General features: G+C 44.0%; 1 protein-coding gene across 1 annotated transcript in view; it reads left to right on the top strand.

Annotated features, from left to right (window-relative positions):
* Positions 1–13,473, top strand: part of prkci (protein kinase C, iota) — a 179,209-nt gene that overhangs the window by 74,636 nt on the left and 91,100 nt on the right. The gene's annotated exons all lie outside the window — the stretch shown is intronic.

Below are 13,473 nucleotides of genomic sequence, written 5' to 3'. Positions count from 1 at the left end.
AGAAACCTCGGGAGCACCGTCACCTTGACGTACTGCACCCTCCCCGCCAGTGACAGCGGTAACATATCCCACCTTTTGAACTCCTCCTCCATCTGCTCCACCAACCTTGTGAGGTTGCGCTTGTGCACCCCCCCCCCCCCCCCCCCCCCCCCCGGCTTAAGTGGGAGCCTACCAATCCCCCCTCCTGAACCCCTGGGTGCACCACGAACAACTCGCTCTTGCCCAGGTTGAGCTTATACCCAGAGAAACCCCCAAATTCGCTGAGAATCCTCATCACCTCACCCCCCCCCCCCCCCCCCCCCCCCCCCCCCCCCCGCACCAGGCCCCTCCAGTTCCCTGACTCCCTCAACGCCATGGCCAGGGGCTCAGTTGCCAACGCAAAGAGCAAGGGGGACAGGGGACACCCCTGTCTCGTCCCCCGGTACAGCCGAAAGTACTCCGACCTCCTCCTATTCGTGGCTACACTCTCCATCGGGGCCACATAAAACAGCCTCACCCAACGGACAAACCCCTCCCCAAACCCAAACCGTTCCAACACCTCCCACAGATACCCCCACTCAACCCTATCAAAGGCCTTCTCTGCATCTAATGCCACCACTATCTCCGCCTCCCCTTCCACAGCCGGCATCATAATAAAGCTGAGGAGCCTTCGTATGTTGGTAATCAACTGCCTTCCCTTCACAAACCCCGTCTGGTCCTCGTGAATGAACCCCGGCACACAATCCTCTATTCTTGTGGCTAAGACCTTTGCCAGCAGCTTGGTGTCTACATTTAGCAGCGAGATCAGCCTATATGACCCACACTGCAGAGGGTCCTTGCCCCGCTTAAGGATCAAGGAAATCAGCGCCCGTGACATAGTTGGGGTTCAAAACATGAACTCAACCAGCCAAATAACTGTAACTGCAAGTGCAGGTCAGAGGCTGGGAATTCTGCGGAGAGTAACTCACCTCCTGACTCCCCAAAGCCTGTCCACCGTCTGCGAGGCACAAATCAGCAGTGTGATGAAATATTCTCCTCTTGGATGGATGAGTGCAGCTCCAGCAACACTCTAAGCTCTACACTATCCAGGACAAAGCAGCCTGTGTTTGGCACCCCACCCACCACCTTCAACATCCACTCCCTCCAACATCCACTCCCTCCAACACCAATGGACAATGGCTGCAGTATGTACCATTTTCAAGATTCACTGCAACAACCCATCAAGGCTTCCTGAACAGCACTTTCCAAACCAGTGACCTCTATCACCGAGAAGAATAAGGGCAGCAGATACTCGACACCACCATCTGCAAGTTCCCCTTCAAGCCACACCATATCTTGACTTGAAACTACATCAGCATTCCTTCACTGTTGCTGGGCCAAAATCCTGGAACTCCCTCAATGACATCACTGTGGGTGGACCTATATCACATGGACTGCAGCGGTTCAAAAGGCCATTTACCACGTCCTTCTTGAGGAATATTCGGGACGGGCAGTAAATGCTGGCCTAGCCAGTGCCACCCACATCCTGTGAAAGAATATTAGAAAGGTCCCCTCGGGATCTTGTATGGTTCAGTAAGATCAACCCCTCATTCTTCTGAGCTCCAATGGGTATAGACCCAACTGTTCAACCTTTCTTCATAAAATAAGCCCTACTTTAAACTTTTGCTCAAGCAATGACGTCCTTTTTCAAATAAGGAGACCAAAACTGTACACAGAACTCCAAATGCTGTTTCACCATAACCCTGTACGGATCTGGCATAACCTCTCCCCTTTTATATTTAATTCTGCTTGCATGAAATGGCAACATTCCATTTGCCTTCCTAACCACTCGCTATATCTACATACCGCTTTTTGTGATCCATGTGCCAGGACATCCAGTTCCCTCTGTATCGCTAAGTTCTGCAGTCTCTCCTCATTTAAATAATGTACTGCTTTCTATTTTTCCTTCAAAAGTAGACAAGTTCACTGTTTCCCACATCTGCCAAATTTTTGCCCACACTAAACCTTTCTGTATCCCTTTGCAGGCTCTTTACCTTCTCTTGGCAACTTACTTTTGTACCTATCTTGGTGTCATTGGCAAATCTAACTATCATACATTCAGTACATTCAGTCCCTTCATACAAGTCGTCGTTGGATAGGTTGAAAATCCCTTATCCAAAATGCTTGAGGCTGAGTGTGCATCGGACGTTGGAATATACTGTGCATGTGCGATGTGCATTGGGAGCTGCGCATGTGTGGCACTCGTTGGGAACTGCACTTGTGTGGAACATTGGGAACTGCGCATCTGCAGCGCGCTCAAAAACTGCGGATTTCAGAATTTTTTAGAATATCTGATAAAGGATGCTCAATCTGTAGTTCAGGCCCCAGCACTGATCCTTGTGGCGCTCGACTAATTACAGCTTGCCAGCCCAAATATGACCCATTTATCCCTTCTCTGCTTCCTGTTTGCTAACCAATTCTTTATCCATGCAAATATTAACTGGAGTTTCCATTGTGTAGTTGTAATATGTTCGCCTCAGATGCAAAAGGTCTCCAGTTTGATCAGGCAGTGAATTTTGGAGTGCCGCAGGTTTTAGTGCTGGGCCCTTAGCTATTTATGTTAATGACTTTTGTTTTTAAATTTAGAGTACCCAATTTTTTTTTTCCAATTAAGGGGCAATTTAGCACGGCCAGTCTACCTAACCTGCACATCTTTGGGTTTTGGGGGTGAAACCCACGCAGACTCGGGGAGAATGTACAAACTCCACACCGTCGGTGACCCAGGGCCGGGATTCGAACCCGGGTCCTCAGTGCCGTAGTCCCAGTGCTAACCACTGCACCACCATGCTGCCCTATATTAATGACTTGAATGAGATTGAGAGTAATATATCTAAGTTTGCTAATGGTACCAAACTAGGTGGAAAGGTGAGCTGTGGGGAGGATGCAGGGAGGCTGCAAACTGCTATAGACAGATTAGATGAGTGGGCAACCAGATGGCAGATGGAGTATAATATAAGGAAGTGTGAAGTTATTCACTTGGTGGGAAGAATTGAAAGGCAAATTTTTTTTAGAAGGTGAGAAGCAAGTAAGTGTTCATTTTCAAAGTGATTTAGGTGTGCTTTCACAAGAAGTTCAGAAAGTTAGCATGCAGGTGCAGCAAACAAATTAGTACGACAAATGGCCTTTATTGCAAAGGGATTGGAGTATGTTTAAAGATGTCCTGCTCCAAGTTTTTTGTGAGACCGCATCTGAAGCACTATATGCAGCTTTGGTCTCCACATTTGGAAAAGATATAGGCACATGGAGCACACCAGAATGACCGGGAGTGATCTTGGTTTCGGACAATGCTCGGCACAACATCGAGGGCCGAAGGGCTTGTTCTGTGCTGTACTGTTCTATGTTCTATGCATTGGAGGCAGTATAGTGAAGTTTCAATAAAATGGTCCCTAGGACACCCCGGGACAGATGAGTAGATGAATAAATTGTGCATATGTTCTCAGGAGTTTTGAAGAAATAGAGATGATCTAATTCAAACCTATAAATTTCTAAAGGGGTTTGGAAAGGTAGGTGTTGAGAGATTGTTTCCATTAGTTGGGCAATCTAAAACAGGGGGACACAGTCTCAGGATAACAAACTGATCATTTAGGACAAAGATGAGGGGAAATTTCTTCTTTCAAAGAGTTGTGAATTTCTTGAGTTAACCACCCCAGTATATTGTGGATTGTTCAATACATTTAAGGCTGCGGTAGACAGATTTTTGGTGTTTCGGAATTAAGTGATATGGGGTGTGGACAGAAAATGGAGTTGAAGCCCCAGTTTAGCCATTATTATATTAATGGCAGAACAGGCTCGATGGGCTGTGTGGTTTATGCCAGCTCCTGTTTCTTATGTTTTAATATGCTATCCCCGACAGAATGAGCTCGTATTTTGCTTAGTAACCTTTGATGTGGCACTTTATCAAATGCCTTTTGGGAATGCAAGAAGACCACAGCCGCGATTTAACTAAATGGCAACAAAGTCCCACACTGAGTGTGTTTAGCCGTGTGTTTCCCGGCGTTTGCAGCACCACGAAATGCATGGCTAGAAAACGACACTTGTGTTAAATAAGGGGCCAAGGCCGGACATAGCTCCGTTTCCTACAGCGCAAGATCGGGACACCATTTAAATCGAGACATCCAAGGTAGCAAGGTAGCACAGTGGTTAGCACGGTTGTGTCACAGCACCAGGGTCTCGGGTTCGATTCGTGCTTGGGTCACTTTTGTGCAGAGTCTCCACGTGGAGGGTGGGTTTCCTCCTGGTGCTCCGGTTTCCTCCCACAAGTCCCAAAAGACGTGCTGTTAGGTGAACTGGACATTCTGAATTCTCCCTCTGTATACCCGAACAGGTGCCAGAGTGTGGCGACTAAGGACATTTCACAGTAACTTCATTGCAGTGTTAATGTAAGCCTACGTGTCACAATAATCAAAATTACTATTACACTCATACAGGGCACCCTTACCCGATCGCCAGAACACAAAAATGCCATTGCCACTGGGGAAGTGCCAGGCTGGCACCCAGGGGCCTCCAATCTCCTGGGAGATCCCCATGAGCACCGTTCCATCTGGTCTCAGTTCGTGGAGGACAGTACGAAACGGCAGACCTCGGCGAAAGAGATTAATCCCATGCCTCACGGAACCTGCACATTAAAGTCAGACTAACTGTCTTGCTTTAATGTGCAGATTTTCCTAATCCCGCCCACAATGGGCAGGATTTATATGGCAACGTCTCGCAAGATCGCGCTAGATCCCGGGAATCCCTGGCTTTTATCGGCCACACTTCGCCACAGCAAGCTGCTTTTCGAGTGCAGACTGGCCATTCGATTGTGTCCCACGTCTATATGTCCCCTTTATCCACCTTCCTTGTTCTTTCTCAAAGAACTCTAATAAATTAGTTAAACCTGATTTGCCTATCACAAAACCACGTTGACTCCACCTGATTGCATTTGACTGAAATGAGAGGAAGGAGTGCATTATCTGTCTCTGCTCCACGTGTCACAACGTATATTTAAATGATTTTTAAACTGTTTTCCCAAGCATGTTTCCCCTCTCAAAACCATACATCACCACATGACCCTTTATAAACAATCCACCAGGGTCAAAAGATTTCCAGCTTCTTTAAAATGCAGTATTTTCCCGGGACAGCAGCAACTGACTCCTTGCATTAACCTTTTAAAGGACAGTTTCTTTTAAAAAGCAGTTCTTCCCGAATGTTCTTTGTCCTTGACGATGTCTCTACAGTGGAGACAGAATCATAGAATCCTGGAATCCCTACTGTGCGGAAGGAGGCCATTCTGCCCATTGTTTCTGCACAGACCCTCCGAAAGAGCACTCGCCTAGTCCCACTCCCTGCCCTATCCCCACAACCCCGTAACCTATGGGGCAACCTATGTCTCACGACTTTGGACACGAAGGGACAATTTAGCATGGCCAACCTACCTAACTTGCACATTTTTGATGCAAAATAACTGTTCAGTGCTTTTGCCATTGTTTTAATTATTAATTCTCCAGGCTCACTCTCTTTCTCTCTATCTAGAGAACCAATGCTCACTTTAGTTACTCTTTTCCTTTACCATCCCTCAAAATTTACAGTACTCAATTATTATTTTTTCAATTGAGGGGCAATTTAGTGTGGACAATCCCTAGCCTGCACATCTTTAAGTTGTGGGGGCCAAACCCACGCAAACACGGGAAGAATGTGCAAACTCCACACGGACAGTGACCCAGAGCCGGGATCGAACCTGGGACTTCAGCGCTGTGAAGCAGCTGTGCTAACCAATGCGCCACCGTGCTGCTTACTCTTTTCCTTTTTAAATAACTAGACACTCTTGCTATCTGTTTTTACATATCTACCTAGCTTCATTTCCATTCTTATCATTCATTCATCTCCTATTTCCTCTATTCTTTTGTAATTCTTTATTGGTTTAAACTTCTCCAATTTCTGGCTTAACACTAATGTTCACAAAAATGTCCAGTTTCTTGCAAGTTGATTTCCTTATTTAGCCATGGATGATCCTTCCCACAAGGGGGGATTCTCTCCCTCTTTCTCTCTCTTTCTCCCTCTTTCTTCCTCTTTCTCTCTCTCTCCTCCTCCCCCCCCCCCCCCCCCAACCCAGCATGTGTTAGAACATAGAACATTACAGCGCAGTACAGGCCCTTCAGATCTTGATGTTGCGCCGACCTGTAAAACCACTCTAAAGCCCATCTACACTATTCCCTTATCGTCCATATGCCTATCCAATGACCATTTGAATGCGTTTAGTGTTGGCGAGTCCACTACTGTTGCCGGCAGGGCATTCCACGCCCTCACTACTCTCTGAGTAAAGAACCTACCTCTGACATCTGTCCTATATCTATCTCCCCTCAATTTCAAGCTATGTCCCCTCGTGCTGGACATCACCATTTGAGGAAAAAGGCTCTCGATGTCCACCCTATCCAATCCTCTGATCATCTTGTATGCCTCAATTAAGTCCCCTCTTAACCTTCTTCTCTCTAACGAAAACAGCCTCGAGTCCTTCAGCCTTTCCTCATATGATCTTCCCTCCATACCAGGCAACATTCTTGTAAATCTCCTCTGTACCCTTTTCAATGCTTCCACATTCTTCCTATAATGCATCGACCAAAACTGCACGCAATACTCCAAATGCGGCTGCACCAGAGTTTTGTACAACTGCAAAATGACCTTTATGGCTCCGAAACTCAATTCCTCTACCAATAAAAGCTAACACACCGTACGCCTTCTTAACAATCCTCTGAACCTGGGTGGCAACTTTCAGGAATCTATGGACATGGAGACTGAGATTTCTGCTCGTCCACACTACCAAGAATCTTACCATTAGCCCAGTACTCTGCCTTCCTGTTATTCCTTCCAGAATGAATCACCTCACTTTTCTGCAGTAAACTCCATTTGACACCTGTCAGCCCAGCTCTGCAGCTTATCTATGTCCCTCTGTAACTTGTAACATCCTTCTGCACTGTCCACAACTCCACCGACTTTAGTGTCATCTGCAAATTTACTCACCCGTCCTTCTACGCCCTCCTCCAGGTCATTTATAAAAATGACAAACAGCAGCGGCCCCAAAACAGATCCTTGTGGTACGCCACTAGTAACTGGACACCGGTCTGAACATTTCCCATCAACCTTTGTCTTCTATCAGCTAGCCAATTTCTGATCCAAACTGCTAAATCACCCTGAATCCCATGCCTCTGTATTTTCTGCTATAGCCTACCGTGGGGAGCCTTATCAAATGCTTTACTGAAATCCATGTACACCACATCAACTGCTTTACCCTCATCCACCTGTTTGGTCATCTGCTCGAAGAACTCAATAAGGTTTGTGAGGCACGACCTACCCTTCACAAACCATGTTGACCATCTCTAATCAAATTATTCCTTTCCAGATGATTATACATCCTATCTCTTATAAACCTTTCCAAGACTTTTCCCACAACAGAAGTAAGGCTCACTGGTCTATAGTTACCGGGGTTATCTCTACTCCCCTTCTTGAACAAGGGGACAACATTTGCTATCCTCCAGTCTTCTGGCACTATTCCTGTAGACAAAGATGACTTAAAGATCAAAGCCAAAGGTAATCTCCTCCCTAGCTTCCCAGAGAATCCTAGGATAAATCCCATCCGGCCCTGGGGACTTATCTATTTTCACACTTTCCAGAATCGCTAACACCTCCTCCTTATGAACCTCAAGCCCTTCTAGTCTAGTAGCCTGTATCTCAGTATTCTCCTCGACAACATTGTCTTTTTCCTGTGTGAATACAGACGAAAAATACTCATTTAGCACCTCTCCTATGTCCTCGGACTCCACGCACAACTTCCCACTACTGTCCTTGACTGGCCCTACTCTTACCCTAGTCATTCTTTTATTCCTGACATATCTATAGAAGGCAGCTGTTTTAAGGCAGCTGAACCTTCCACTCCCACTCTTATCAATGGGTTATCCCGCCAGTTGGGGATTGCCATCGGTGAGACTGGAAGATCCCATTGGTGGGAAAGACTGGAAAATCTTAGCCATAGCCTTTCTTTCTCACTGTGATACATCTTTGCTTAGAGTTATTAAATTGTCTCTGCAAAAGAGAAGAAGGGAAGTTGAATAAGTAAGCAGGCTGTGACAGATGCAGTATAATGTGGGAAATATGAGTTTCTTCACTTTGAAATGAAATGAAAATCGCTTATTGTCACGAGTAGGCTTCGAATGAAGTTACTGTGAAAAGCCCCTAGTCGCCACATTCCGGTGCCTGTTCGGGGAGGCTGTTACGGGAATCGAACCGTGCTGCTGGCTTGCCTTAGTCTGCTTTCAAAGCCAGCGATTTAGCCGTGTGTTAAACAGGTAGGAGGAATAGAGATGAAAATATTTTTAAAAGTGACGAAACTTGTCATTGTTGATTTTCAGAGAGATTTGGGTATACTCCTGCAAGGAGCACAAAATTATCATGCAAACACAATTAGGAAGCCAACTGGCTTGTTGGTCTGTATTGAACAAAGATTGGAGTACAAGCCGAAAGAAGCCTTGCTATAATTGAACAGGGCTTAGTTTTGGTCTCCATATTTAAAGGAGAGGATATACTTGTATTGGAGGCCAGTCAACAAAGGTTCACTAGATTGGGTTCCATTCTGTGCAACAGGTTGAGCAAATTGGCCCGTCCTGTGGAGTTCAGAAGATTGATAAGTGATCTCATTGAAGCATGCAAAATTCTAAAGGTGCTGAACAGCAGTGACACTTTCAAAAGGATGGAAAATCTCAACAAGGGGCATGCTCTCAGGAAAAAGGGATGATCTTTTAGGACTGAAACTAGGACAATTTTCTTCAGTCAGAGAGTTGTGAATCTTTAACATTCTCCACCCCTGCATGTTATGGACGTTGCATCATTGAATATATTTATGGCTGAGATAGACAGATATTTGAGCTCTCAGGGAATTGAGGGATATGAGGAGCAGGCGACAAAGTGTAATTAAGACCAATGTTTGGCCATGATTATATAGAATGACAAAGCTAGTTCAAAAGGTGTACGGTCTGCTCCTTTTTTCTGTTGTGTTCTTATTGATTGTTCGGTTTTTGACAAGCCTGACATTGGGGAGTTGGGCTAGTGTCATTTCAGTTTGACACCACTGGCATGAAACAAACTGGTTCCCACTAATAAATTAAATATTGTTCACTCCTGTCGACTCTTAAGATAATCATTGTTTGGACATTGTGAATTGAGTTTTGACTAATCAAAGAGTGACACTGAGCTATTATAGTTCAATTCAGCTGGCTTTACATCACTCTAAAGCAGTCAACTGTTTGAAACAGCACCTGCAGGAAGAATTCATGATTATTATATTATTTACCAAAGTCTACTGTTATCAAGTGTAATTGGTTGTTCAGTTTCTCCACAAAATATGCAAAAATTGATCACCAGAAGATGAGCTTCTAAAATGTATGTACGTAACTTTGTCAGAAAAATTCCTGGAGCTGATCAACAAATGGCACCTATTGTTGTTAGACTTGCTCATAACCCGTTTGATCTCCCATAGTATTTTGTGTTGCAATGTACTGGAAGTGGGAAACGGAAATGACACCGTGTCCTGATGAGAACATCTGGAAACTGACTGAACAGGGGAAACAACTGTGCATTTCTTGAACCATTCAGACGGAAGGATTGTGAAATGACCAGACCAAGGTCTGAACAGGGAAGTGAAAGTTAGAATGGTGCATTCAATGTTGAATTAAATACTGAAAATGAAATCGAGAGCGAGCCAGCAAGTGCGAATTAGGTGAAAGAGGAAAAGAAGACAAATAGAAAATAAAATTTGCTAATAAATTATCTTAAACTTTAACAATAACCTGAATATATGTGACGCCACTCGTCTATTGGTTCATTTTCAGTACAAGAGAAGTTGACAAACAGCGATTTAACACTTAACCCGTCATTAAAAAGGAATTTAATGCTGGTCGATGCATTTGAATAGGGAGCTAGCCAACAAGATGCAGCTCCCAGTCGAAGGACATATGTCCAACAGCAACACCTTGTTAATCAAGCACGGGCTTTCCCCTGAAGTTGCTGTCGTATTTGCACTTCAATAACTGAGAGTTATTAGCCTCACCATTATTTTGACAGCAACTTTTGAGTCACTGACTATTTTACAGCCAGAGTAGACTTTCAGACTATATGAAATGATTAAATAAGCCACAGCCTTGTCTGTGGAATTTCCCTGCAACCAACTGAAGATTATGCTCCTGGATTTGTAGCAGTGATGTAACTTGATGGCCATCATGTTACATTACCACCAGACGACAGTTTAACATAGACTATAGACATGTTGTCTGGAAGCACTAACTGGAGCACTAACAGTGCATTTAAGAGAAAATTGAAGTCACTGATGCGAAACCTGACCACGGCCCTGATGCAGATTGCAAAAACAGGAATGGGATTGAGAATAGTGGTTTTTCAAACTTTTTTTCCTGGGACCCACTTTTACTAACTGGCCAACCTTCGGGACCCCTGCCAGCTGACCTTTTACAACCTACTCCAGGTTAATTTACCTTTAATGCGAAAGGGGAGCCTGCTTGGTTCTCATGATCTCACTTGAATTGGGTTCAAGGGAGGAGAAGGTAATGCGCATATAAGGTGTAAATATCAGGCTGTCTTCACCTATGTAAACGGAAAATCGAACCTTGCACATGTCGGTCTTCATGAAGGGCAATAACAACAAAATTAGTGTTTAACTCCGCTTATGCCAGAGCTGGCGCCGGTTTTTCTGTCGTAAAAGTCCACGGATTCTGCGTTGGTATCAACACTTAGTCTCAGAGACGGAGAATCCAGCCTCTTAACTTTTATTATTTAGAAAACAAGGAGGAACAGAGTCACAGGAATGCCAATTAGCTTTTAACCAGAAAAAATAATTATTTCACAAATGTACACAGATTGCAAAGATAATACCCCACTCTGATTGAGTGGCATCTGCCAATAGATTTCAATCACCTGTGTATCTCTCCTCAAATTCCCCCAGATGATTGTCACACAAGTGTTTCTAAATTCCATTCTCAAAAGGGAAGCTTTAAATGTTCTTTAATGAATGCTTTCCCTCAGCTGTTTTTATCAAGGATCTGTCTCCAGGTTTTCCAACTCTGCTTTAAGCTTTCCTTTATCTTGAACTGCCACAGTGTACAAACGTCTACACAAAACTAAAATATTCAGTTCCCAACATAACACTATTGTTTTCAAAAGCTGGAAAGGACACAAAACTTACAGTTGCTTCCCATCTATGGCTTTTCTCTAGCCAGTTTCACCTAGATGTGCACTCCCAGCTCTCTTTAGCTTCAGTGACCAGTACTCTGTTCCAACGGCAGTTTCCTCAGTTCCTTTAACTTCACACTTCCTGAATATTTGTAGTTTCTGGAACTTTGGATTCTCTGGAGCTTGCTTTCATGCACATTATTCCATTGTATGGCTTTCCTGCTTCTAGCAGAGCTGAGAGTGGTTCCCAGCTCTGACTGACTGGATCAGTTAAACACTAAAATTCAAAAATGTTTTTTCCCTAAAAGTGACCCTGGTTGCTAAAAACATCTCATTCTTTCACCCTCCTCTTACTTAACAGTACACCTCCTACTGCCTTGGGAAAGCGGGAAGCACAATCAAAGACCCCTCCCACCCAGGTTGTTCTCTCTTCCATTGATTAGAAGATACAAAAGTTTGAGAACACGGGCAGCACGGTAGCAGTGGTTAGCACTATTGCTTCATAGCACCAGGATCCCAGGTTCGAATCTGGCTTGGGTCACTCTGAGCGGAGTCTGCACGTTCTCCTTGTGTCTGCGTGGGTTTCCTCCGGGTGCTCCAGTTTCCTCCCACAAGTCCCGAAAGACGCGCTGTTAGGTAATTTGGACATTCTGAATTCTTCCTCCGTATACCCGAACAGGCGCCGGAATGTGGCGACTCGGGGCTTTTCACAGTAACTTCATTGCATTGTTAATATAAGCCTACTTGTGACAAGATTATTATAGATTATTATAATAATAGATTCAAAAACAGCTTCTTCCCTGCTGTTGCGAGACTTCTGAATGGCCCTCTTATGGACTGAACTGATCTTTCTATGTATCTTCTCTGCAGTTGTTGTACTATATACCGTATACATCACCCGCTGTCTATGTTTATGTATTTTCATTATGTACCCTCATCTAAATATTGTATGTTCTATGTTTTCATGTATCGTGCGATCTGCCTGAACTGTACACAGAACAAGAATGTACCTTGGTACACGTGACCATAAATCTAAATCTTACTTTGCTTATTGTAAACCATCTCTCAGCACAATAGAGACACCGTTTGAACTGAAAATCCCCATACATGTAAACTTTTGCTTAACATGAATCTAAAACTAAATAATTGTTTAACATGAATCTTTGTCAAAGCTTTGACAAAGGGTCATTGGACTCGAAACGTTAGCTCTTTTCTCTCCCTACAGATGCTGCCAGACCTCCTGAGATTTTTCAGCATTTTCTCTCTTGTTTCAGATTCCAGCATCTGTAGTAATTTGCTTTTATTAATTTGGCTGATAGTCTACTGTGGGAATATGTGAACTTGTCCACTTTGGGGCGGAAGAATAAAAAAAACAGCCCATTTTTTAAATGGAGAGGGATTGCAGAACTCAGCAGTAAAGTGGGAACTGAATGACCTGTTACAAGAATCGCAAAAGATTAGTATACAACTACAGCAAGTGATTAGGAAGGCAAGTGGAATGTTGTTGTTTATCGCAAGAGAAATAGAATACAAGAGGAATAGAATATAAAAGTAGGGATGTTTTGCAGCAGTTGTACAGGGCATGAGTAAAACCACAACTGGATTATTGTGTACAGTTTTAGTCCCCTCTTAAGAAAGAGCATAATTGCATTAGATTCAGTTCAGAGAAGATTCACTTGATTGTCCTGGGATGACAGGGCTAACCTATGAGGAAAGTTTGGACAGATTGGGTCTGGATTCACGAGTTGAAGAACGAGAGGTGATCTTATGAACCATATAAGATTTTGAGGGGGGCTTGACAGGGTGGATACTGGGAGGATGTTGCAACCTTTGGCACAGTTTAATAATAAGGGTCTTGCATTTGAGACTGAGATGGGGAATTTTTTTTCTGTTAGTAGTGACCCTATGACTCTCTTCCCAGAGATTGGTGGAGGTAGGGCCAATGATTATTTTTAAGATGGAGGTAGATAGATTCTTGACTAACAAGGAGATCAAAGGTTATTGGGGATAGGGAGGATAGGGACTTTGAGGCCACAATCCAAACACCCAAGATCTTATTGGTAGATGGGCTCAAAGGGGCAAATCACCTACTCCTCTTAATTCATATGTTTGTATATATTTTTCCTTCCACCCACCCCAAGCCTGGTCTCTGTTGTTATAATGAGCTTTCTGCTAGTTTTAGCTTTAATGTGGGAATCTTAAACTTGAAGTCATGTGATGTTCAGAAGTTTGTGTAACTGAATTAAA

The sequence above is a fragment of the Scyliorhinus canicula genome, chromosome 13 (assembly GCF_902713615.1).
Source record: "Scyliorhinus canicula chromosome 13, sScyCan1.1, whole genome shotgun sequence".
NCBI lineage: Eukaryota > Metazoa > Chordata > Chondrichthyes > Carcharhiniformes > Scyliorhinidae > Scyliorhinus > Scyliorhinus canicula.
The sequence above is the reverse complement of the archived record's forward strand: the minus strand, read 5'-3'. Positions and strand labels throughout refer to the sequence as shown.